At 44.4% G+C, this 23,540-nt stretch overlaps 1 protein-coding gene across 2 annotated transcripts in view; it reads right to left on the minus strand.

Annotated features, from left to right (window-relative positions):
• tkfc (triokinase/FMN cyclase) overlaps positions 1-23,540 on the minus strand; it is a 180,745-nt gene that overhangs the window by 12,208 nt on the left and 144,997 nt on the right. Inside the window, exon 18 of one of the 2 annotated variants that reach the window (XM_068046054.1) lies at positions 20,614-20,872. The exons of the other annotated variant lie outside the window; for it this stretch is intronic. The gene's annotated coding sequence lies outside the window, so the exon portion shown is untranslated. Of the gene's footprint in view, positions 1-20,613; positions 20,873-23,540 lie in introns of those variants that run through there. 2 annotated transcript variants of the gene reach the window in all.

Genomic DNA, 23,540 nt, shown 5'->3' on the forward strand with positions numbered 1-23,540 from the left:
TTGGCCTCCTTGTCTCAAGACACAACGGGTAAGCGCCTAGAGGTGGTCAGTGGTTTGTGGAGCAGTGCCTGGAGTGGCTATCAAGGCCAATTCTAGACTGACAGACCTTTCCACAGGTGCTGCAGGTAAAGTTGGTTGTCAGGGCTGTTACACAGTAGGCTCTCTCCTGACACTGCTGTCTCTTTTCCTGCCAACTGCTGAGTCTCTTCGACTCACCTCTCTTCAGCCCAGCCTTTATAGCAGTCCTCCAGCTCTGGCGATCACTGGCAACTGGCTCCCATGACTTGTAGTCAATGTCATAAGGCACATTGGCGCAGAGGTTAGCACTGCAGCCTCACAGCTCCAGCGACCCGGGTTCAGTTTTGGGTACTGCCTATGCGGAGTTTGCAAGTTCCCCCTGTGACTGCGTGGGTTTCCTCCCACAGCCAAAGACTTGCAGGTTGATAGGTAAATTGGCCATTGTAAATTGCCCCTACTATAGGTAGGAGAATTGTGGGGATGTGGTAGGGAATATGGGATTAATGTAGGATTAGTATAAATGGGTGGTTGATGGTCGGCACAGACTCGGTGGGCCTGTTTCAGCACTGTATCTCCCTATTACTTCATGTCGCATTTGCAAACATCTCTAAAGCGGAGACATGGATGGCCAGTGGGGCTGATACCAGTGACGAGCTCGCTGTACAATATGACCTTGGGGATCCTGCCATCTTCCATGTGGCTCACATGGCCAAGCCATCTCAAGTGCCGCTGGCTTGCTAGGGCATACGTGCTGGGGATGTTGACTGTCTCGAGGACTTGGAGATATGGCCCTGATACCGAGGATTCTCCAGAGACAGCAAAGATGGAATGTGTTGAGACACCGCTCTTGGCTGACATACGTTGTCCAGTCCTTGTTGCCGTAGAGCAAGGTACTGAGGACACAGGCTTGAAACACGCGGACTTTTGTGTTCCGTGTCAGTGCCCCGGAAAGGACGGCATTACCCCGAAATAATCAAGTGTGCCAAGCCTGCTATACTCTCAGCACTCCATGAACTGCTTTGCCTGTGCTGGGATGAGGGAGCAGTACCACAGGACATGCGCGATGCCAATATTATCACCCTCTATAAAAACAAGGGTGACCATGGTGACTGCAACAACTACCGTGGAATCTCCCTGCTCAACACAGTGGGGAAAGCCTTCACGCGAGTCATTTTAAACAGACTCCAGAAGCTGGCTGAGCGTGTCTACCCTGAGGCACAGTGTGGCTTTTGAGCAGAGAGATCCACTATTGATATGCTGTTCTCCCTTCGCGAGCTGCAGGAGAAATGCCATGAACAACGGATGCCCTTCTATGTTGACTTCATAGATTTCACCAAAGCCTTTGACCTCGTCAGTAGATGTGGTCTCTTCAGACTACTAGCAAAGATCGGATGTCCACCAAAGCTACTAAGCATCATCACCTCGTTCCATGACAATATGAAAGGCACAATTCAGCATAATGGTGCCTCATCAGACTCCCATCCTCTGTGGTGTGAAACAGGGCTGTGTTCTCGCTGTTTGGGATCTTCTTCTCACTGCTGCTCTCTCATGCGTTTAAGTCTTCAGAAGAAGGAGTTTTTCTCCACACAAGATCAGATGGCAGGTTATTCAACCTTGCCCATCTTAGAGTGAAGACCAAAGTACGGAAAGTCCTCATCAGGGAACTGACGATGCTGCATTAACATCCCACACGGAAGAGTGTCTGCAACGTCTGCAACAAATTTGGCCTAACCATCAGTTTCAAGAAAACGAACATCATGGGACAGGACTTCAAAAATGCTCCATCCATCAATATCAGTGACCACACTCTGGAAGTGGTTCAAGAGTTCACCTACCTGGGCTCAACCATTACCAGCAACCTGTCTCTCGATGCAGAAATCAACACGCGCATGGGAAAGACGTCTGCTGCTATGTCCAGACTAGCCAAGAGGGTGTGGGAAAATGGCTTTGTTAACCACTCTCTCAATATGTCCTGCCACCTTCAAAGATCTATGCACATGCACCCCCAGCTCCCTTTGTTCCTACACACTGTTTATAACTGCGCCATTAAGTCTGTACCACCAAAATGCATCACCTCACACTTGTCTGTATTAAATTCCATCTGCCCCTTGTCTGTCCATTCTGTGACCCTACTTCCTGTTGTAGATTTGTATGATCCTCACTGTTTGCCACTCCTCCAAATTTGGGTATTATTGGCCAATTTTGAAATTCTACTCTGTATTCCAAGATCAAAGTAATTTATATATAGCAACAAATGCAGTGGTCCAAGCACTGACCCTTGGGAAACACCACTGGCTACCATCCTCCAGTCTGTAAAACAACCTTTTAGCACGACTCACTGTTTTCTGTCCTGAAGCCACTTTATTATCCAATTGGACACTGACCCTTCTATTCCCCGAGCCTCAATTTTGTTAACCAGCCTTTTATGTGATTCTTTATCAAACACTTTTTAAAAATCCATTTGGATAACATCCACAGCAATCACTTCATCAATCTTCTCTGTTACTTCATCAAAAAATTCAATTAGATTAGTCAGCATGATCTGTCTTTTACAAATCCATGCTGGCTACCCTTAATTAACTCAAACCTCTCCAAGTGCCTGTTGATTTTTTTCCTGATTATTGTTTCTAGAACCTTACCCACCACTGATGTTCAACTAACAAGCCTGTAGTTTCTAGGACTGTCCTTTCACCCTTTCTTGAATAAGGGTATCACAGTTGTCACTCTCCAATCCTCTGGTTTCTTTCTTTTTTTCTTTTGGGCCTCCTTATCTCGAGAGACAATGGATACGCGCCTGGAGGTGGTCAGTGGTTTGTGAAGCAGCGCCTGGAGTGGCTAGAAAGACCAATTCTGGAGTGACAGGCTCTTCCACAGGTGCTGCAGAGAAATTTGTTTGTCGGGGGTGTTGCACAGTTGGCTCTCCCCTTGCGCCTCTGTCTTTTTTCCTGCCAACTACTAAGTCTCTTCGACTCGCCACAATTTAGCCCTGTCTTTATGGCTGCCCGCCAGCTCTGGCGAATGCTGGCAACTGACTCCCACGACTTGTGATCAATGTCACACGATTTCATGTCGCGTTTGCAGACGTCTTTATAGCGGAGACATGGACGGCCAGTGGGTCTGATACCAGTGGCGAGCTCGCTGTACAATGTGTCTTTGGGGATCCTGCCATCTTCCATGCGGCTCACATGGCCAAGCCATCTCAAGCGCCGCTGACTCAGTAGTGTGTATAAGCTGGGGGTGTTGGCCGCTTCAAGGACTTCTGTGTTGGAGATATAGTCCTGCCACCTGATGCCAAGTATTCTCCGAAGGCAGCGAAGATGGAATGAATTGAGACGTCGCTCTTGGCTGGCATACGTTGTCCAGGCCTCGCTGCCGTAGAGCAAGGTACTGAGGACACAGGCCTGATACACTCGGACTTTTGTGTTCCGTGTCAGTGCGCCATTTTCCCACACTCTCTTGGCCAGTCTGGACATAGCAGTGGAAGCCTTACCCATGCGCTTGTTGATTTCTGCATCTAGAGACAGGTTACTGGTGATAGTTGAGCCTAGGTAGGTGAACTCTTGAACCACTTCCAGAGTGTGGTCGCCAATATTGATGGATGGAGCATTTCTGACGTCCTGCCCCATGATGTTCGTTTTCTTGAAGCTGATGGTTAGGCCAAATTCATTGCAGGCAGCCGCAAACCTGTCGATGAGACTCTGCAGGCACTCTTCAGTGTGAGATGTTAAAGCAGCATCGTCAGCAAAGAGGAGTTCTCTGATGAGGACTTTCCGTACTTTGGACTTCGCTCTTAGACAGGCAAGGTTGAACAACCTGCCCCCTGATCTTGTGTGGAGGAAAATTCCTTCTTCAGAGGATTTGAACGCATGTGAAAGCAGCAGGGAGAAGAAAATCCCAAAAAGTGTGGGTGCGAGAACACAGCCCTGTTTCACACCACTCAGGATAGCAAAGGGCTCTGATGAGGAGCCACCATGTTGAATTGTGCCTTTCAAATTGTCATGGAATGAGGTGATGATACTTAGTAGCTTTGGTGGACATCCGATCTTTTCTAGTAGTCTGAAGAGACCACGTCTGCTGACGAGGTCAAAGGCTTTGGTGAGATCAATGAAAGCAATGTAGATGGGCATCTGTTGTTCACGGCATTTCTCCTGTATCTGACGAAGGGAGAACAGCATGTCAATGGTCGATCTCTCTGCACGAAAGCCACACTGTGCCTCAGGGTAGACGCGCTCGGCCAGCTTCTGGAGCCTGTTCAGAGCGACTCGAGCAAAGACTTTCCCCACTATGCTGAGCAGGGAGATTCCACGGTAGTTGTTGCAGTCACCACTGTCACCTTTGTTTTTATAGAGGGTGATGATATTGGCATCGCGCATGTCCTGGGGTACTGCTCCCTCGTCCCAGCACAGGCATAGCAGTTCATGTAGTGCTGAGAGTATAGCAGGCTTGGCACTCCTGATTATTTCAGGGGTAATGCTGTCCTTCCCAGGGGCTTTTCCGCTGGCTAGAGAATCAATGGCATCACTGAGTTCCGATTTGGTTGGCTGTATGTCCAGCTCATCCATGACTGGTAGAGGCTGGGCTGCATTGAGGGCAGTCTCAGTGACAGCATTCTCCCTGGAGTACAGTTCTAGGTAGTGCTCAACCCAGCGGTCCATCTGTTTGCATTGGTCAGTGATTATGTCCCCCGATTTAGATTTGAGGGGGGCGATCTTCTTGATGGTTGGCCCAAGAGCTCTCTTCATGCCATCATACATTCCTCTGATGTTTCCGGTGTCTGAGCCCAGCTGAATATGACTGCATAGGTGTTGACAGTAGTCGTTTGCGCAACGCCTAGCTGTTCTTTGTGCAGTACTTCTGGCTACTTTAAGTGCTGCGGATGTTAAATCGCTGGGGGCTTTCTTGTAGTTCAACAGTGCAATGCGCTTAGCGGCTATGACAGGTTCCAGCTCTTCATTATGAGATTGAAACCAGTCTGCATTTCTCTTCGCACTTTTGTCGTAGGTGGTCAAAGCTGACTCATAGATGGCGTCTCTGATGTGGGCCCACTTGGTCTCAGCATCCCCTGTGGGAGTGTTTTGAAGGGCTGTTACAAGTGAATTTAGAAATTTTTGTAACAGCTGTGGGTGAGAAATTCTGCTCGTGTTGATGCGCGGGTGGCCCTTCTGCTTGGAATGATGCAACTTCTTTGGTCTGAGTCTAACCTTGCTGCACACCAGGGAGTGGTCGGTGTCGCAGTCCGCACTGTGGAAGCTGCGTGTGATTTGAACACTGTTTAAGGCGGCTCGCCTTGTGACAATGAGGTCTAGCTGGTGCCAACGACGCGATCTTGGGTGCCTCCATGAAACCTGGTGACAGGGTTTAGTGTGAAAGAACGAGTTGGTGATGCAGAGGTTATGATAGGTACACAACTCAAGCAGTCTCTGCCCGTTCTCATTCATCCTTCCAACGCCATAGCGCCCAAGGCAGGAGGGCCATGAGTCATGGTCAGCCCCAACCCTGGCATTAAAGTCCCCCAGCAGGAATAGGTGTTTGGTGTTGGGGATGCTGCTAATGATGTTATGGAGTTGTTCATAGAACTGGTCTTTAGCTTCAGGTGGGGAGCAGAGTGTTGGAGCATAGATGCTGAGTAGGTGTACTGGACCAGAGGTGGTGAGCAGTCGGATGGACAGTATGCGTTCCGAGCCATTTGAGGGAGGCTCTATCATGCTGAGCAAGGAGTTTCTGATGGCGAAGCCCACTCCATGCTGTCTTGGTTCTTCAGGATCCCTGCGCTGCCAGAAGAAGGTGTAGTCTTGCTCTGCTAGAGAGCCACTCGCGGGGAGGCGAGTCTCCTGAAGTGCTGCAATGTCCACATTGAATCTACTGAGCTCGTTGTTAATGATGGCGGTCTTCCGAGAATCGTTGATTTGTGTAAGGTCTTCCGACAGGCCAGGACACATAGTTCTGACGTTCCAGCTTGCAAAGCGAAGGGCTGGTACCTTCTTTCCTTTTTTCATGTTGTTTGGTGCGGTGTATCAGTCCACCTTTCGGGCAATGACCCTGAGCTCCAAGCACCCATTGAAGCAGGCAGACTGTGGCGGGACAGAACCTTATTGACCGGGGGCTGCCCGGTTTGAGGCGGGCGGTAGCTCCCCAGTATCTAGGGAAGATTGGAAGATTATGGCAAGTCCTTCCGCTACCTCCACCCCACTGCCGTTAGAAACCTGGGATGCAATCCATCCAGACCAGGTGACTTATCTGCCCTAAGTATAGCCAGCCTTTACAGTACCTCCTCCTCTCAATTTTTACCCTATCCATTGCCTCAACTCTCTGCGCTTTTACTGATATTTTGCCAGATTCTTCTTCCATAGTAAACACCAATACAAAGTAGTCACTAAGTATTCTAGCCCTTCCATGCATCTCTAAGCATATAGAGTCATAGAGTTATACAGCACAGAAACAGGCCCTTTGGCTCATCGCATCTGCGCCGACCATCAAGCACCATCCAATCCAATCCCATTTTCCTGCACTTGGCCCAGAGCCTTGTATGCTATGGCATTTCAAGTGCTCATCTAAATACTTCTTAAATGTTGTGAGGGTTCCTGCCTCTACCACCCCTTCAGGCAGTGCGCTCCAGATTCCAACCACCCTCTGGGTGAAAAAACCTTTCCTCAAATTCCCTCTAACCCTCCTGCTCCTTACCTTAAATCTATACCCCCTGGTTATTGACCCCTCCGCTAAGGGAAAAAGTTTCTTCCTATCTAACCTAGGAATGCCCCTCATAATTTTGTATGCCTCAATCAGGTCCCCCCTCAGCCTTCTCTGCTCCAAGGAAAACAACCCTAGACTATCCAATCTCTCTTCGTAGCTGAAATGCTCCAGCCCAGGCAACATCCTGGTGAATCTCCTCTGCACCCTCTCCAGTGCAATCACATCCATCCTATAGTGCGGCGACCAGAACTGTACACTATACTCCAGCTGTGGCCTAACTAGCATTTTATACAGCTGCATCATAACCTCCCTGCTCATATTCTATGCCTCGGTTAATAAAGACAAGTATCCCATATGCCTTCCTAACCACCTTATCTACCTGTGCTGCTGCCTTCAGTGATCTATGGACAAGTACACCAAGGCCCCTCTGACCCTCTGTACTTCCTAGGGTCCTACCATCCATTGTATATTCCCTTGTCTTGTTAGTCCTCCCAAAAGGCATCACCTCACACTTCTCAGGATTAAATTCCATCTGCCACTGCTGTGCCCATCTTACCAGCCCAACTATATTGTCCGGTGATCTAAAGTTTTGCTCCTCACTATTTACAACACCACCAATTTTCATGTTACCTGCGGACTTACTGATCATCCCTCCTATATTTACGTCTAAATCATTAATGTACACCACAAACAGTAAGGGTCCCAGGACGGATCCCTGCGGTACACCACTGGTCACAGGCTTCCAAAAACAACCTTCGACCATCACCCTCTGCCTCCTTTCACTAAGCCAATTCTGGATCCAATTTGCCAAATTGCCCTGGATCCCATGGGCTCTTACCTTCTTAACCAATCTCCCCTTATCAAAAACCTTACTCAAGTCCATGTGGACTGCATCAACTGTTTTAACCTCATCTACACATCTAGTCACCTCCGGGAAAAATTCAATCAAGTTTGTTAGACACAATCTCCCCCTGACAAAGCCATGCTGACTATCCCTGATTAATCCCTGCCTCTCCCAGTGGAGATTAATCCTGTCTCTCAGAATTTTTTCCAATAATTTCCCTGCCACTGACGTATCCCTGCTACCCGTCTTGAATAATGGTACCACATTCACTGTCCTCCAGTCCTGTGGCCAGAAAGGATTTGAAAATTTGTGTCAGAACCCCTGCTATCTCCTCCCTTACCTCACATAGCAGCTTGGTATACATCTCATCTGGGCCTGCCGATTTATCCACTTTTAAGCCCGCTAAAACAGCTAATATTTTCTCCCTTTCAATGCCAATTTGTTCAAGTATATCACAGTCCCCCTCCCTGATCTCTACACCTACATCGTCCTTCTCCACAGTGAACACAGATAAAAAGTAATCATTTAAAACCTCACCTATGTCCTCCGGCTCCACACGCAGATTGCCACTTTGGTCCCTAATGGGCCCTACTATTTCCCTGGTTATCCTCTTGCCCTTAATATACTTATAAAATGCCTTGGGATTTTCCTTTATCTTGTCTGCCAATGTTTTTTCATGCCCCCTCTTTGCTCTCCTAATTACTTTTTAAAGTACCCCCTACACTTTCTATACTCCTCTCGGGCCTCCGCTGTTTTCAGTGCTCTGAATCTGCCTCCTTTTTTTCCTTATCCAATCCTCTATATACCTTGAATCCAGGGTTCCCTAGACGTGTTGGTCCTACTCTTCACCTTTACGGGAACTTATTGGACCTGAACTCTCACTATTTCCTTTCTGAATGACTCCCACTGGTCTGATATAGACTTTCCTACAAGAAGCTGCTCCCAGTCCACTTTGGCCAGATCCTGTTTTATCATATTGAAATCTGCCTTCCCCTAATGCAGTACTTTTACTTCCGGTGCCTCTTTGTCCTTTCCATAACTACCTTAAATCCTACAGAGTTATGGTCACTATCCCCGAAATGCTCCCCCACTTCCACTTCTACCGCTTGTCTGGCTTCATTCCCTAGGATTAGGTCCAGAACCGCCCCTCCTCTTGTAGGACTTTCTGCGTGCTGGCTCAAAAAGCTCTCTTGAATGCACTTTAAGAATTCTGCCCCCTTTAAGCCTTTTGCACTAATACTATCCCCTCTAATATTGGGGCAGTTGAAATCCCCTACTATTATTACCCTATTATTTTTACACCTCTCTAAGATTTGCCTACTTATCTGCTCCTCTATCTCCCCCTGACTGTTTGGAGGGTTGTAGTACACTCCCAGCCAAGTGATTTCCCCCTTTTTGTTTTTAAGTTCTACCCATATAGCCTCATTTGAGGAACCTTCTAAGATATCATCCCTCCTTACTGCAGTAATTGACACCCTGATCAACAGAGCAATGCCACCTCCTCTTTTACACCCTCCCCTATCATGCCTGAAGATTCTGTACCCTGGGATATTGAGCTGCCAGTCCTGCGCCTCCCTCAACCATGTCTCTGTGATAGCAATAATATCATATTCCCATGTTTTAATCAACACCCTCAATTCATCAGCCTTACTAGTAAGACTCCTTGCATTAAAATAGATACAATCCAGCCTTGCGTTACTCGCTTGTGCCTTAACAGGTCTATATTTGCTCTGCCTTCCAGACTGACTTAGTTTCTCTTCTATATTTATATCTATATATTACCCTCTTTGTCCCTAATATTGCCCATGCCACCAATTATTACCCGTTTACTATTTACATGTCAGTAGAAGATTTTTGGGTCCCTTTTTATGTTGACTGCCATTCTATTCTCATATTCTCCCTTTGCCAGTCTTATTTTATTCTTCACCTCTCCTCTCAAATTATTGTATTTTGCCTTGTTCTCACTTGAAGAAATCACCTGACGTGCATCAAACACCATTTTTGTTTTCATTTCATAATAATCTCTATCTCCCTCAGCAACAAAGGAGCCCTGGGTTTGGTTCTACCTATCGCCCTTGTTGGAATGTATCTATCTTGTACCTGGAGCATCTTTTCCTTTAAGATAACCTATTGTTTTGTCACAGTTTTTCCTGTCAGTCTTTGGTTCCATTTTGCCCTGGCTAGATCCCTTCTCATCCTGTTGAAATGAGCCCTCTTCCAATCTAGACATTCTACCTTACATTGTTCCTTGCTTTTCTGCATTACGAGTCTAAACCTTATAATACAATGATCATTCTTACCCAAGTGCTCCCCCACAGAGACTTGGTCCATTTGGCCCACCTCATTTCCCAGCAACAGGTCCAGAAATGCCTTCTTTCTAGTTGGGCCAAGAACATACCGATAAAGGAAGTTCTCCTGAACACATTGCAGAAATTCCTCCCTCTCCTTACCCTTTACTCTAAAAATATCCCAATCCAGATTTGGGTAATTAAAGTTCTCCAATCTCCCCACCTATATTTCTTGCACATCTCTGTGGTTTCCCTGCAGATTTGCTCCTCTATCTCTCTTGCATTATTTGGAGACCAATAGAATACCCCCAGTAGTGTGATCATACCCTTTTTGCTTCTTAACTCCAGCCAAATGGATTCTGTCTTTGCCCCGTCAAGGACATCCCCTCTTTCCAACACTACAATGTCTTCCCTAATCAGTAGGAACACAGGAGTAGGCCATTCAGCCCTTCGATTCTGCTCCGCCAATCAATACGATCATGGCTGATCATTCACTTCAATGTCTTTTTCCCACACTATCCCCAAATCCCTTTATGTCATTGGTATTTAGATATCCACTTTAAACATACTCGATGACTGAGCTTCCACAGCCCTCTGGAGTAGAGAATTCCAAAGATTCACAATCCTCTGAGTAAAGAAATTTCTCCTCATCTCTGTCTGAAGTGGTTTCCCCCTTATTTTGAAATTGTGTCCCCTGGTTCTAGACTCCCCAACCAGGGCAAACATCTTACCTGCAACTACCCTGTCTATCCCTTTAAGTATTTTGTAGGTTTCAAGAGATCACCTCTCATGTTTCAAACCTCTAGAGAATACAGGCCCAGTTTCCCCAATGTCTCTTCATAGGACAGTCCCACCATCCCGGGAACAAGTCTGGTGAACCTTTGTTGCACTCCCTCGATGGCAATAAGATCCTTCCTAAGGTAAGGCGACCAAAACTGTACACAGTACTCCAGGTGCTGTCTAATCAAGGTTCTACACAATTGAAGCAAGGCTTCACTACCCCTGTACTCAAATCCTCTTTAAAGCGATAAAGGCTAACATATCATTAACCTTCCTCATTGCTTGCTGCACCTGCATGTTAGCTTTCAGTGATTTATTGACGAGGACACCCAGGTCCCTTTGTACATCTACACTTTCTAATCTCTTACTATTTAAGAAATACTCTACACATCTATTCCTCCTACCAAAATGGAGAACCTCAACTTTTTCTGCATTATATTCCATTTGCCACTTTCTTGCTCACTCACTAAGTCTTTCCAAATCCCCTTGAAGCCACTTTGCATCTTCCTCACAACACACATTCCCACCTACTTTTGTGTAATCCTCGAACTTGGAAATATTACATTTGGTCCCCACATCCAAATCATTGATATATATTGTGAACAGCTTGGGCCCAAGTGCTGATCCTTGCAGTACCCCACTAGTCACAGCCTTCCAATGCGAGAATAACCCAGTTACATAAGAACATAAGAACGTAAGAACTAGGAGCAGGAGTAGTCAATACAGCCCCTCGAGCCTGCTCCGCCATTCAATATAATCATGGCTGATCTCATCTTGGCCTCAACTCCACTTTCCTGCCCGTTCTCCATAACCCTTCAAATCATTACTAATTAAAAATCTGTCTATCTCCTCCTTAAATGTTCTCAATATCCCAGCATCCACTGCACTCTGGGGTAATGAATTTTACAGACTCACGACCCTTTGAGAGAAGTAATTTCTCCTCATCTCTGTTTTAAATCTGCTACCCCTTATCCTAAAACTATGACCTCTCGTTCTAGATTGCCCCACCTGAGGAAACATCCTCTCGATTTCTACTTTGTCAATCCTCATAATCATCTTATATACCTCAATTAGATCTCCTCTCATTTTTCTAAAGTCTGGAGAGTACAGCCCTAAATTGCTCAATCTCTCTTCATAAGACTAACCCCTCATCTCTGGAATCAATCTAGTGAACTTCCTCTGAACTGCCTCCAATGCAACTACATCCCTCCTCAAGTAAGGGGACCAAAACTGTACGCAATACTTCAGGTGTGGTCTCACTGATGCCTTGTACAGTTGCAGCAACAATTCGCCACTTTGATACTCTATTCCTTTAGCAATAAATACCAAAATTCCATTTGCCTTCCTTATTACCTGCTGCACCTGCATACTAGTTTTCTGCGATTCATGCACAAGGACACCCAAATCCCTCTGCACCGAAGCACTCTAAAGTTTCTCTCCATTTAGATAATCATTTGCCTTTCTATTCTTCCGACCAAAATGGATAGCCTCACACTTATATACATTAAACTCCATCTGCCAAATTTTGGTCCATTCACCTAACTTATCCATATCCATTTGTAAATTTCTTATTTCTTTATTGCAACTTACTATCCCACCTATTTTAGTGTCATCTGCAAATTTAGCTATAGTACCTTCTATCCCTGCAAACAAGTCATTAATATATATTGTAAATAGTAGGGGCCTGAGGACCGAACCCTGTGGCACCCTACTAGTTACATCTTGCCAACCAGAAAAGGACCCATTTATCCCGACTCTCTGTTTTCTGTTGGTTAGCCAATCCTCTATCCAAGCCAATAAATTGCACTTAACCCCATGTGATCTTACCTTGTGTATTAACCTTTTGTATGTCACCTTATCAAATGCCTTCTGGAAGTCCAGATATACTACCTCTACAGGATCCCCATTATCCACTTTACATGTTATATCTTCGAAGAACTCTGGCAAATTAGTCAAACATGATTTACCCTTCATAAAACCATGCCGACTCTGATGGATGCATTTTGACTTTCTAAATGTCCTGTTATTACTTCTGTAATGATGGATTCTAACAATTTCCCAACAACAGATGTTAAACTAACTGGTCTATAGTTTCCTACTTTCTGCCTCCCTCTCTTTTTGAATAAGGACGTTAAATTAGCATTTTTCCAATTCACTAGAACCTTTCCCGCATCCAGGGAATTTTGGAATATTATAACCAATGAATCCACTATCTCCGCTGCCACTTCCTTGAAGACCCTAGGATGTAGGCCATCAGGCCCTGGGGACTTGTCTGCCTTCAATCCCAATAGTTTGCTCAGTACCTATTCCCTAGTGATGATGATTGTTCTAAGCTCCTCCCTTTCTATAACCTCTACATTACTTGCTACTATTGGGATGGTACTAGTGTCCTCCACCGTGAAAACTGAGGCAAAATACTGATTTAGTGTCTGTCATTTCTGTGTTCCCCACTATTAACTCCCCAGTCACATCCTCGAAGGGACCAACATTCACTTTAGCTACTTTGTTCCCTTTTATATACTTATAGAAGCTTTTGCTATCCGTTTTATATATTTTGCGCTAGTTTTCTTTCATAATTTACCTTTGTTCCTATTATTACTTTTTTAGTAACCCTTTGTTGATCTTTAAAAGTTTCCCTATCTTCCAGCCTGCCACTGGCCTTTGCTATATGGTATGCCTTAGTTTTTGTCTTTATGTTATCCTTAACTTCCTTGCTTAGCCATGGAGGTTTTTTCCCCTTCTTACATTTATTCCTGCTCTCTGTTTTCTGCCTATTAACCAATCCTTAATCCATGCCAGTATATTACCTCCTATCCCATGTGCTTTAATTTTGCTAACTGACCTCCTGTGGGGGGTTTTTGAAAATCCAAGTATATTATGTCCACCAACTCCCCTTATCAATTCTGTTAGTAACATCCTCAAAAAACTCCAACAGGTTCGTCAAACAATATTTTCTATTCATAAATCCATGTTGACTATGCCCACTCAGATCATTATTATCCAAGTGTCCATTTATCACATCATTTCGAACAGATTCTAACATTTTCCCTACTACTGATGTAAGGCTAACAGGTCTGTGGAAGATGATCACCAATGCATCCACTATCTCCATAGCTACTTCTTTCAACACTCTGGGATGCAGAATATCAGGTCCTGAGGACATATCAACCTTCCGCCCCATTAATTTCTCCAATCATCCTTCTGACTAATACTAATATCCTTCAATTCCTCATTCTCCCTAGTCCCCTGGATCTCTAATTCTGGGAGATTTCTTGTATCCTCTTCACTACAGTGAAGTAATCATTTAGCTTCTCTGCCATTTCTCTATTCCCCATTATAAATTCTCCTGACTCTGCCTGTAGTGGACCCACATCTGTCTTAGCCAAACGTTTCCTTTTTACATACCTATAGAAGCTTTTACAGTCCGTTTTTATGTTTTTTACTAGTTTACATTCGTATTCTATTCTCTCTATCAGTTTTTTCATCCTCCTTTGCTGTATTTGAAAATTCTCCCAATACTCAGGTTTACTATTTCTGGCAACTTTATAGGCTTGTTCTTTTAATCTTATACAATCCTTAACTTCCTTTGTTCGCCACGGTTGACTGTCTTTACTTTTGGGGTTTTTGTGTCTTGAAGGAATGTATAGTTGCTGCAAGCTATGTAATAATTCTTTGGAGACTATCCATTGTCTATGCACTGTCATACCTTTTAATGTATTTTCCCAATCCACCTCAGTCAATTTGCCCCTCATACCTTCATAATTTCCTTTGTTCAAATTTAACACCCTGGCTTGAGTTTGAACTACCTCACTTTCAAACATAATGTAAAATTCTATCATAAAATGGTCACTCCTCCCTAATGGTTCTTTTACAAGATTATTAATTAGCTCTTTCTCATTAAATAATACTAGATCTAAAATAGCCTGTTCTCTAGTCGGTTCCTCAATATACTGCTCTAGAAAACATCCCTAACACACGCCAGAAACTTGTCGTCTACAGCATTGGTGATCATTAGGTTTAGCCAGTCTATGTGCAGATTGAATTCACCCATGATTACTGATTAATCTTGAATTCCTAGAGATTCCAGGACAAGCTTGGAGGGTTTGCAAGCCTAGCTGCATCTTAAATGGAGATGTTTCATGTAAAGGGAGTTTTATTCTGAAACTAACCTATGCTGTACATGAGCTGATATGCTGTAAGGGGAATGTATTTTTATGCCATGTTTATATTCAGCTATCTGCTTGTAACAGTTTTTGCTGGGTTTCAGTTTGTGTTTTAACTGTTCTGTCAAAGTGCAAAAAGTGTTTGTTGCAGATGCAAACTGGGACTTGGTAATCTCGTGGGCAGAGGTTGGCAAAGGGTGGTAAGAACACGGAAGTGAAGGACATCAGGACGAAGGGAGAAGAATTCTGACTGAAGACATCATTACTGGGGCTCATATTAGACTTTTTGAAAATAAAATCAGTGCAACTGGACATGGACACATACACACATAGAGGCAAGTCAGGACATGCCATCAAAGTTACCTTCCGGGAGAGCAGCGGAGAGGAGCAAACCTGCGGGAAGAACACTGAGTAAGGAGCGGATAAATAGAGCCCAAGGATCGCAGCCTCGATCACTTACCTTCCAGGAGAGCAGCGGAGAGGAGTCCAGGTGTGCCGGAGTTTGAATACAAAGTGAGCAGTGACATTGCAGGAAAGCTGCAAGGTGATTGGTTGGTGAGTAACTGCTGTTAGGGAATAACTCTAAATAGCTGGGTTAGTACACGATTGTTAGGGTGAGTGTGTAAATAGCTTAATAATAAGGAACAAGTGAATAACTTTTTTTGAGTAAGGTTTATTTTAACTAGTGAACTGTATTGATTTTTAGTAGGATTTATCAGTAGCTTCAAAAGTAAAGGTAAGGACTTTAGATTGTAGTGGGTAGTGTGTGAAGTAGAACAAGGCCCCTAGCATAATTAGTATTTTTTAATTAAAGGGAGTAACTAAGTAGTCTAAAGTTAAGTCATGGCAGGAGAACTCGCACCCGTGATATGCTCCCCCTGAGTTATGTGGGAAATCAGGGACATTTCCAGTGCCCCTGACGACCATTTGTGCAGGAAGTGTATCCATCTGCAGCTACTGGCTACCTGCATTACGGAGCTGGAGCTGCAGGTGGATTCATTGTGGAGCATCCGTGGTGCTGAGATCATCGTGGATAGCACGTGGTGACCACCAGACAAAGTAGAGGGAGGCAGGTAGTGCAGGAGTCCCCTGTGGACATCCCCCTCTCTAACAGATATACCGCTTTGGATATTGTTGAGGAAGATGGCTCAGGGGAAAGCAGCAAGAGCCAAATTCATGGCATCATGGGTGGCTTTGCTGCACAGGAGGGAAGGAAGAAGAGTGGCAGGGCTATAGTGATAGGGGATTCAATCGTAAAGGGAACAGACAGGCGGCTGCAAAAGAGACTCCAGGATGGTATGTTGGCTCCCTGTTGCGAGGGTCAAGGATGTCTATGAGCGGCTGCAGGGCATTCTGAGAGGGGAGGACGAGTAGCCAGTTGTCGTGGTACATATCGGTACCAACAACATAGGTAAAAAAAAAGGGATGAGGTCCTACAAGCTGAATATAGGGATTTAGGATGAAAATTAAAAAGTAGGACCTCAAAGGTAGTAATCTCAGGATTACTACCAGTGCCATGTGCTAGTGAGAGCAGAAATAGCAGGATATATCAGATGAATACATGACTGGAGAAATGGTGGAGGGGGAGGGATTCAGATTCCTGGGACATTGGGGAAGGTGGGACCAGTACAAGCAGGATGGGTTGCATTTGGGCAGTAATGGGACAAGTAAAGAAACAGGCGGCACAGTGGCGCAGTGATTAGCACCGCAGCCACACAGCTCCAGCGACCCGGGTTCAATTCTGGGTACTGCCTGTGTGGAGTTTGAAAGTTCTCCCTGTGTCTGCGTGGGTTTCCTCCGGGTGCTCCGGTTTCCTCCCACAGCCAAAAAACTTGCAGGTTGATAGGTAAATTGGCCATTATAAATTGCCCCTAGTATAGGTAGGTGGTAGGGAAATATAGGGACAGGTGAAGATGTAGTGGGAATATGGGATTAGTGTCGGATTAGTATAAATGGGTGGTTAATGGTCAGCACAGACTCGGTGGGTCAAAGGGCCTGTTTCAGTGCTGTATCTCTAAAAAGAAAAGTGGAAGGCAGAGAAAACAAGGACGAGAAACAAATGGGGCCATAGTGCAAAATAAAGCGAAGATGACTAACGATGTTGAAAAGACAAGTCTAAAGGCATTGTGTCTTAATGCGCAGAGCATTCACAATAAGGTAGATGAATTAAAAGCACAAACAGATATAAACGGTTATGATACAGTTGTGATTATGGAGACATGGCTGCAGGGTGACCAAGGATCAGAACTGAACATCCAGGGGTATTCAATAATTAGGAAGGACAGGCAACAAGGGAAAGGAGGTGGGGTAGCATTGTTGGTAAAGGAGGAAATCAATGCAATAATGAGGAAGGATTTTGGCTCGGAAAATCATGATGTGGAATCTGTATGGGTGGAGCTAAGAAACACCAAGGGGCAAAAAACATGGGTGAGGGGTGTCTATAGGGCCCCAAATAGCAGTGGAGATGTAAGGGATGGCATTAAACAGGAAATTAGAGATGCATGCAATAAGGATACAACTGTAATCATGGGTGACTTTAATCTACATATAAATTTGTCAAACCAAATTAACAATAATACTGTGGAGGAGGATTTCCTGGACTGTGTACGTGACAATTTTTTTAGACCAAGATGTTGAGGAACCAACAAGAGAACAGTCTATCCTAGACTGGGTATTGTGCAATGAGAAAGGATTAATTAACAATCTTGTTGTGTGGGGTCCCTTGGGGAGGAGCAACCATAGCATGATAGAATTCTTCATTAAGATGGAGAGTGAAGTAGTTGAATCCGAAACTAGGGTCCTGAATCTAAATAAAGGAAATTACGAAGGTATGAGGCACGAGTTGGCAATGGTAGATTGGGGAACTTTACTAAAAGGGTTGATAGTGGATAGGCAATGGATAATATTTAAAGAACGTGTACATGAATTACAACAATTATTCATTCCTGTCTGGCACAAAAAAAACCGGAAAGGTGGCTCAACCGTGGCTTACAAAAGAAATTAGGGATAGTACTAGATCCAAATAGGAGGCATATAAAATTGCCAGAAAAAGCAGCAAGTCTGAAGATTGGGAGCAGTTTAGAGTTCAGCAAAGGAGGACAAAGATGTTGATTAAGCGGGGGGAAATAGAGTATGAGAGTAAACTTGCTGGGAACATCAAAACTGACTGTAAAAGCTTCTATAAATATGTGAAGAGAAAAAGATTAGTGAAGACAAATGTAAGTCCCTTACAGTCAGAAACGGGCGAAAGCGGGAACAGGTTACTGAGTTGGATGATCAGCCATGATCATAATGAATGGCGGAGCAGGCTCGAAGGGCCGAATGGCCTACTCCTGCTCCTATTTTCTATGTCTCTATGTTAATTATAATGGGGAACAAAGAAATGGCAGAACAATTAAACACACAGTTTGGTTCTGTCTTCAATATGGAGGACACAAATAACCTCCCAGAAATGTTAGAGAACCAAGGGTCTAATGAGAGGGAGGAACTGAAGGAAATCAGTATTAGTAAAAAAAAAAAGTGCTAGGTAAATTAATGGGGTTAAAGGCTGACAAATCCCCAGGGCCTGATAATCTACATCCCAGAGTACTAAAGGAAGTGGCCCTAGAAATAATGGATGCATTGATGGTCATCTTCCAAAATTCTACAGACTCTGGAACAGTTCCTACAGATTGGAGGGTGGCAAATGTAACCCCACTATTTAAAAAAGGTGGGAGAAAAAAGACAGGGAATTTCAGACCAGTTAGCCTTACATCAGTAGTGGGAAAAATACTAGAGTCTATTACAAAGAATGTGATGGCAGAGCCCCTGGAAAGCATAAACGGAATGGGACAAAGTCAGCATGGGTTTACAAAAGGGAAATCATGCTTAACAAATCTATTGGAGTTTTTTGAGGACATAACGAGTAGAATAGATAAGGAAGAACCAGTGGATGTGGTGTATTTGGATTTTCAGAAGGCATTTGATAAGGTCCCACAAAGGAGGTTAGTGTGCAAAAATAAAGCACATGGGATTGGGGATAATATACTGGCATGTATTGAGAATTGGTTGACAGACAGGAAACAGACAGTAGGAATAAATGGGTCTTTTTCTGGGTGGCAGGCAGTGATTAATGGGGTACTGAAGGGATCAGTGCTTGGGCCCCAGCTATTCACAATATATATTAGTGACTTGGGTGAGGGAACTAAATGTAACATTTCCAAGTTTGCAGATGACACAAAGCTGGGGGGGAATGTGAGCAGTGAGGAGGATGCAAAGAGGCTCCAATGCGATTTGGACAAGTTGGGTGAGTGGGCAAATGCATGGCAGATGCAGTATAACGTGGATAAATGTGAGGTTATCCACGTTCATTGTAAAAACAGACAGGCAGATTATTATCTGAATGGTGATAGATTGGGAAAGGGGGAGTTGCAACGAGACCTGGGTGCCCTTATACACCAGTCGCTGAAGCAAGCATTCAGGTGCAGCAAGCAGTTAGGAAGGCGAATGGTATGTTGGCCTTCATTGCAAGAGGATTTGAATACAGGAGCAAGGATGTCTTACAGCAGTTATACAGGGCCTTGATGAGACCGCATCTGGAGTATTGTGTGCAGCTTTGGACTCCTTATCTGAGGAAGGATGTTCTTGCCATGGAGGGAGTGCAAAGAAGATTTACTCGGCTGATTCCTGGGATGACAGGGTTGACGTATGAGGAATTATTGGGTCAACTCGCCCTATATTCACTAGAGTTTATAAGAATGAGAGGGGTCTCATAGAAACCTATAAAACTCTAACAGGACTAGACAGGCTAGATGCAGAGAGGATGTTCCCGATGGCTGGGGAGCCCAGAACTAGGAGTTACCGTCTCAGGATACGGGGTATGCCATTTAGAACCGAAATGAGGAGAAATGTCTTCACTCAGAGGGTGGTGAACCTGTGGAATTCTCTACCGCAGCAGGCAGTGGAGGCCAAGTCGCTAAATATATTCTAGAAGGAGATAGATATATTTCTTAATGCCAAAGGGATCAAGGGATATGGGGAGCAAGCGGGAACAGGGTACTGAATTAGATGTTCAGCCATGATCTTTTTTGAATGGCAGGGCAGGCCCGAAGGGCCGAATGGCCTACTCCTGCTCCTACTTTCTATGTTTTTCAATGTTGAAGTGGTAGCTTTGGGCTATTACAGTCTGTCTACAACCACTCACATGGACAATGGCCTCTTGGAATATGTGTGAATGGTTTCCTTCTTGCCTTATCAAGAAGCAGATAACACATTTGTTTAGAGATACAGCACTGAAACAGGCCCTTCGGCCCACCGAGTCTGTGCCGACCATCAACCACCCATTTATACTAATCCTACACTAATCCCATATTCCTACCACATCCCCACCTGTCCCTATATTTCCCTACCACCTACCGATACTAGGGGCAATTTATAATGGCCAATTTACCTACCAACCTGCAAGTCTTTTGGCTTGTGGAAGGAAACCGGAGCACCCGGAGGAAACCCACGCAGACACAGGGAGAACTTGCAAACTCCACACAGGCAGTACCCAGAATTGAACCCGGGTCGCTGGAGCTGTGTGGCTGCAGTGCTAACCACTGCGCCACTGTGCCGCAGTGGTTATGATCAGGTGACGAAGAGGTCTCAGGTTCTCCTCTGGTCCCTTTCCTGGTTTGGCTGTAACAGGGTTTAACTTTTAAAAAAATAGTGTTTTTAGCTTCCCCTCAGTGAGTTCTTGTTCAATGCTCTCTCATTGTAATTGTAAAGGAACCAATCAGACAGGCTTTCTCAGGTTTAAACAAGAAAGGTGTAAGTTTATTAACCTTAACAATCTAAATCAGTTAAAATTACTAAAAATATGCGACACAACCACTCTAGTATGCATACGTGATAAACACGCACACAAATAGATACAGAGGAGGAGAAAGAATTAAAGGGGGAAGATTTGAAGTTCCTGGTCTTAGTTTTGCTGTGAAGTGTTTGATTGAATTTAACTCTTGCAGTTCTCGTTGGGGCCCAGTGCACATTTTCAAACTTGTTTCGCTTGTACCAGAAGGCTGCAGGGGTCTTCTGTCTTGAGGCTTAAGTTACTTCAATGGGCCCTGGAACTTTGTGTGAGAGAGAGACAGAGAGAGAGAGAGATAGAGATAGAGAGAGAAAGACCTTGTTTCTCTTTGGTCTTCAAAATTGCAGTCTATCCCAAAACTTTTCTGTGAGGCACAATTCAATCAATTCCCAGTTTGGCCAGCAGGCTAGTCATGTGACTAGCTCTTTGTATGAAACAGCATCGCCTGCAAGGCTTGTTGATTCTTCAAAGCTTACTAGACATACTCGGTGGCGGGGAGGGGGGAGGTGATGGTGGAGTGTTGGCTCTTACACAGATAATGACTGTCATGTCTTTTGATCATCACTATTGACAAAACCCATCTGGCTAATTGAATCAGGGAGCACTTGCATTGTCTCTCTATGCAACTGTCTTTCAGAATGCAAATGTGCAGCCACAGACCCACCGAGTCTGTGCCGACCAACAACCACCCATTTATACTAACCCTACAGTAATTTCATATTCCCTACCACCTACCTACACTAGGGGCAATTTGCAACAGCCAATTTACCTATCACCTGCAAGTCTTTGGCTGTGGGAGGAAACCAGAGCACCCGGCGAAAACCCACACGGTCACGGGGAGAACTTGCAAACTCTGCGCAGGCAGTACCCAGAATCGAACCCAGGTCCCTGGAGCTGTGAGGCTGCGGTGTTAACCACTGCGCCACTGTCCAACTGCCAGTACAGCAAGTAGATCTGTAGTTTGGAAAGAAGGTAAATAATGTAGTTTGCGAGAACAAATACTTTATGTGTCTGTTAGGTGCCATTGATATCAAGAGTAAGGCAAGATTCCACAATATTTTAGGGAAGGTACCTGGGGTAAACAGCTTACATTGGCGAGCCAGGTAGGAGACATGAAGATAAAGAAATGGTAGAACAAGTGACAAGTGATAACGTTACAAAATGCATGGCAGGGAAATTCCTCCAAAACAGAGGTGGGTACAGGTCATCCTGGAGGGGGTGAATCTGTATACGGGGCTGAACAGTGGGCATGGGGGTCCACTTGTAGGCGAGCCTTGGAAACAGTAGTTTGGCTGATGGCACATCAGCGTCAGCATAGAAGATATGAGGCCAAGGCAGTAACACTCAGTCAAGAGTTTGATGAGAGAGATAAGAAGGTTAGTAGTTGTGAGGTGGTTGTGAAGGGGTTCACACAGCTAGAGGAAGATGAAGAGGGAGAGCCGGAACACCCGGACAATAAGGGCGAATAGGATAAGTGCCGTCCCCCATCAGTGGCGCTCGTACCAGCAGCTGGACAGGACAGGGAAGCCCTGGAAAAGGGGGTTGGGGATTGCTGTAAAAAAAAAGCTAAAAGCAGTTGAAGGAAAGGAGAATCAAAACTTAAGTTTCAAGTTGTCAAGTCAAATGCTGTAAGAACAGAGAATGCAAAGGAAGCTTCCGATAATAATGTATGTGTGTGAATTTTAATGTGTTCTTTGGCACTTTGAGTTTAAAACTCGTTCCAGGAGTTCATATTTCTAGGGTGCATGGAAATATGAAAGTGTGCATGTGATTATTGAGTGTGCCTGTGCCAATTTAATGTTCTGTAAAGTTAAGTTGTGGATTCAGGGGAAGCAATTAGTGTTGGGAGTTTATAGTGTTATTACGTGTCCCAGGTAGAAGAAGAGAATTGCAGTGAAATGTAAGAAGTTCTAGTGTTCTGTCCCTTTAAGAAGCTGTGAGTGCAGACTTAAAGGCAAAGCACTTTGCCTTTGTGTGCATGCAGGCTTGCTTTTGTTTTGGACTAAGTACTTTAAGGCGTTTCTTGGGAATTGACCTTGTTTGGAGTTTTAATTACAGGCACTTCAAAAGTTTAAAAGAAAGAAAACTAGTAATGTAATTTGTTACTTTTTAAAGTGAAAGCACATGCTATTTTTCTCTGCTTTTGTGTGGAATAAATAGATTTTTGTGTGGATGATGTTTGTGTGCTTCAAGCTTCAGTGTTTTTCTTCTGGAAATTGTGGTTTTGAGGTAGTAGTTTCGACACTTTTAAGTTTGAAAACTCACAGTAAGATTGTGAGCTTGATTGGAAGGGAAGTGTTAACTGAAGTAGTTGTTTTAAGTTATGAGATTTGAGGTGGGATTGCTGGCCAGGATCCAAACTCGAATGGTATTTATTAAACATGTGGGGATTCTAATCCAGATACAAATTCACACGTTAGAACAGGGTGGTTTTAATATTAGACAGTGTAAATTGGAATTTGGGTTGTGTGAAGTGATTATGATTAATCCTGTGTTCGGTTGATCTTGGGTTAGAGACTTATTCACGAAAGTTAAAGGTTTCTTGTTGCGAACCATTGGAGTTCTTGCTCTGAAATAGTTGGGAAAAATAATTTGGTAAAAGTTTTAAAAGCCTTTCTTTGTCCACAAGAAAACGGGTTGAACTGGTTTTCCTAACCATGGAATGCATTTGTTGCTTAATTTTTTTTAAATAAAAAGGAGAGCTTGAAGTTGTAGAGGAAAAAAAATCAGAAGAGTTGGGAAAAAAAGAACAATCTAATAGGGAAGATTCACTTATCTTCTTTGTTTGGGAAAAAAAGCTCCAGTTCAAACTAGCCAGAACACATGGCAATGCCTTTGTTCTGTTCTTTAAAGAAAAGAGGGATGATGATGACATCACTGGTCCATCTGAGGGCTTTTGTCCCACCCTCTTTCAAAACAGCAGAGAGTTA

Source organism: Heterodontus francisci, chromosome 14, assembly GCF_036365525.1.
Source record: "Heterodontus francisci isolate sHetFra1 chromosome 14, sHetFra1.hap1, whole genome shotgun sequence".
Lineage (NCBI taxonomy): Eukaryota > Metazoa > Chordata > Chondrichthyes > Heterodontiformes > Heterodontidae > Heterodontus > Heterodontus francisci.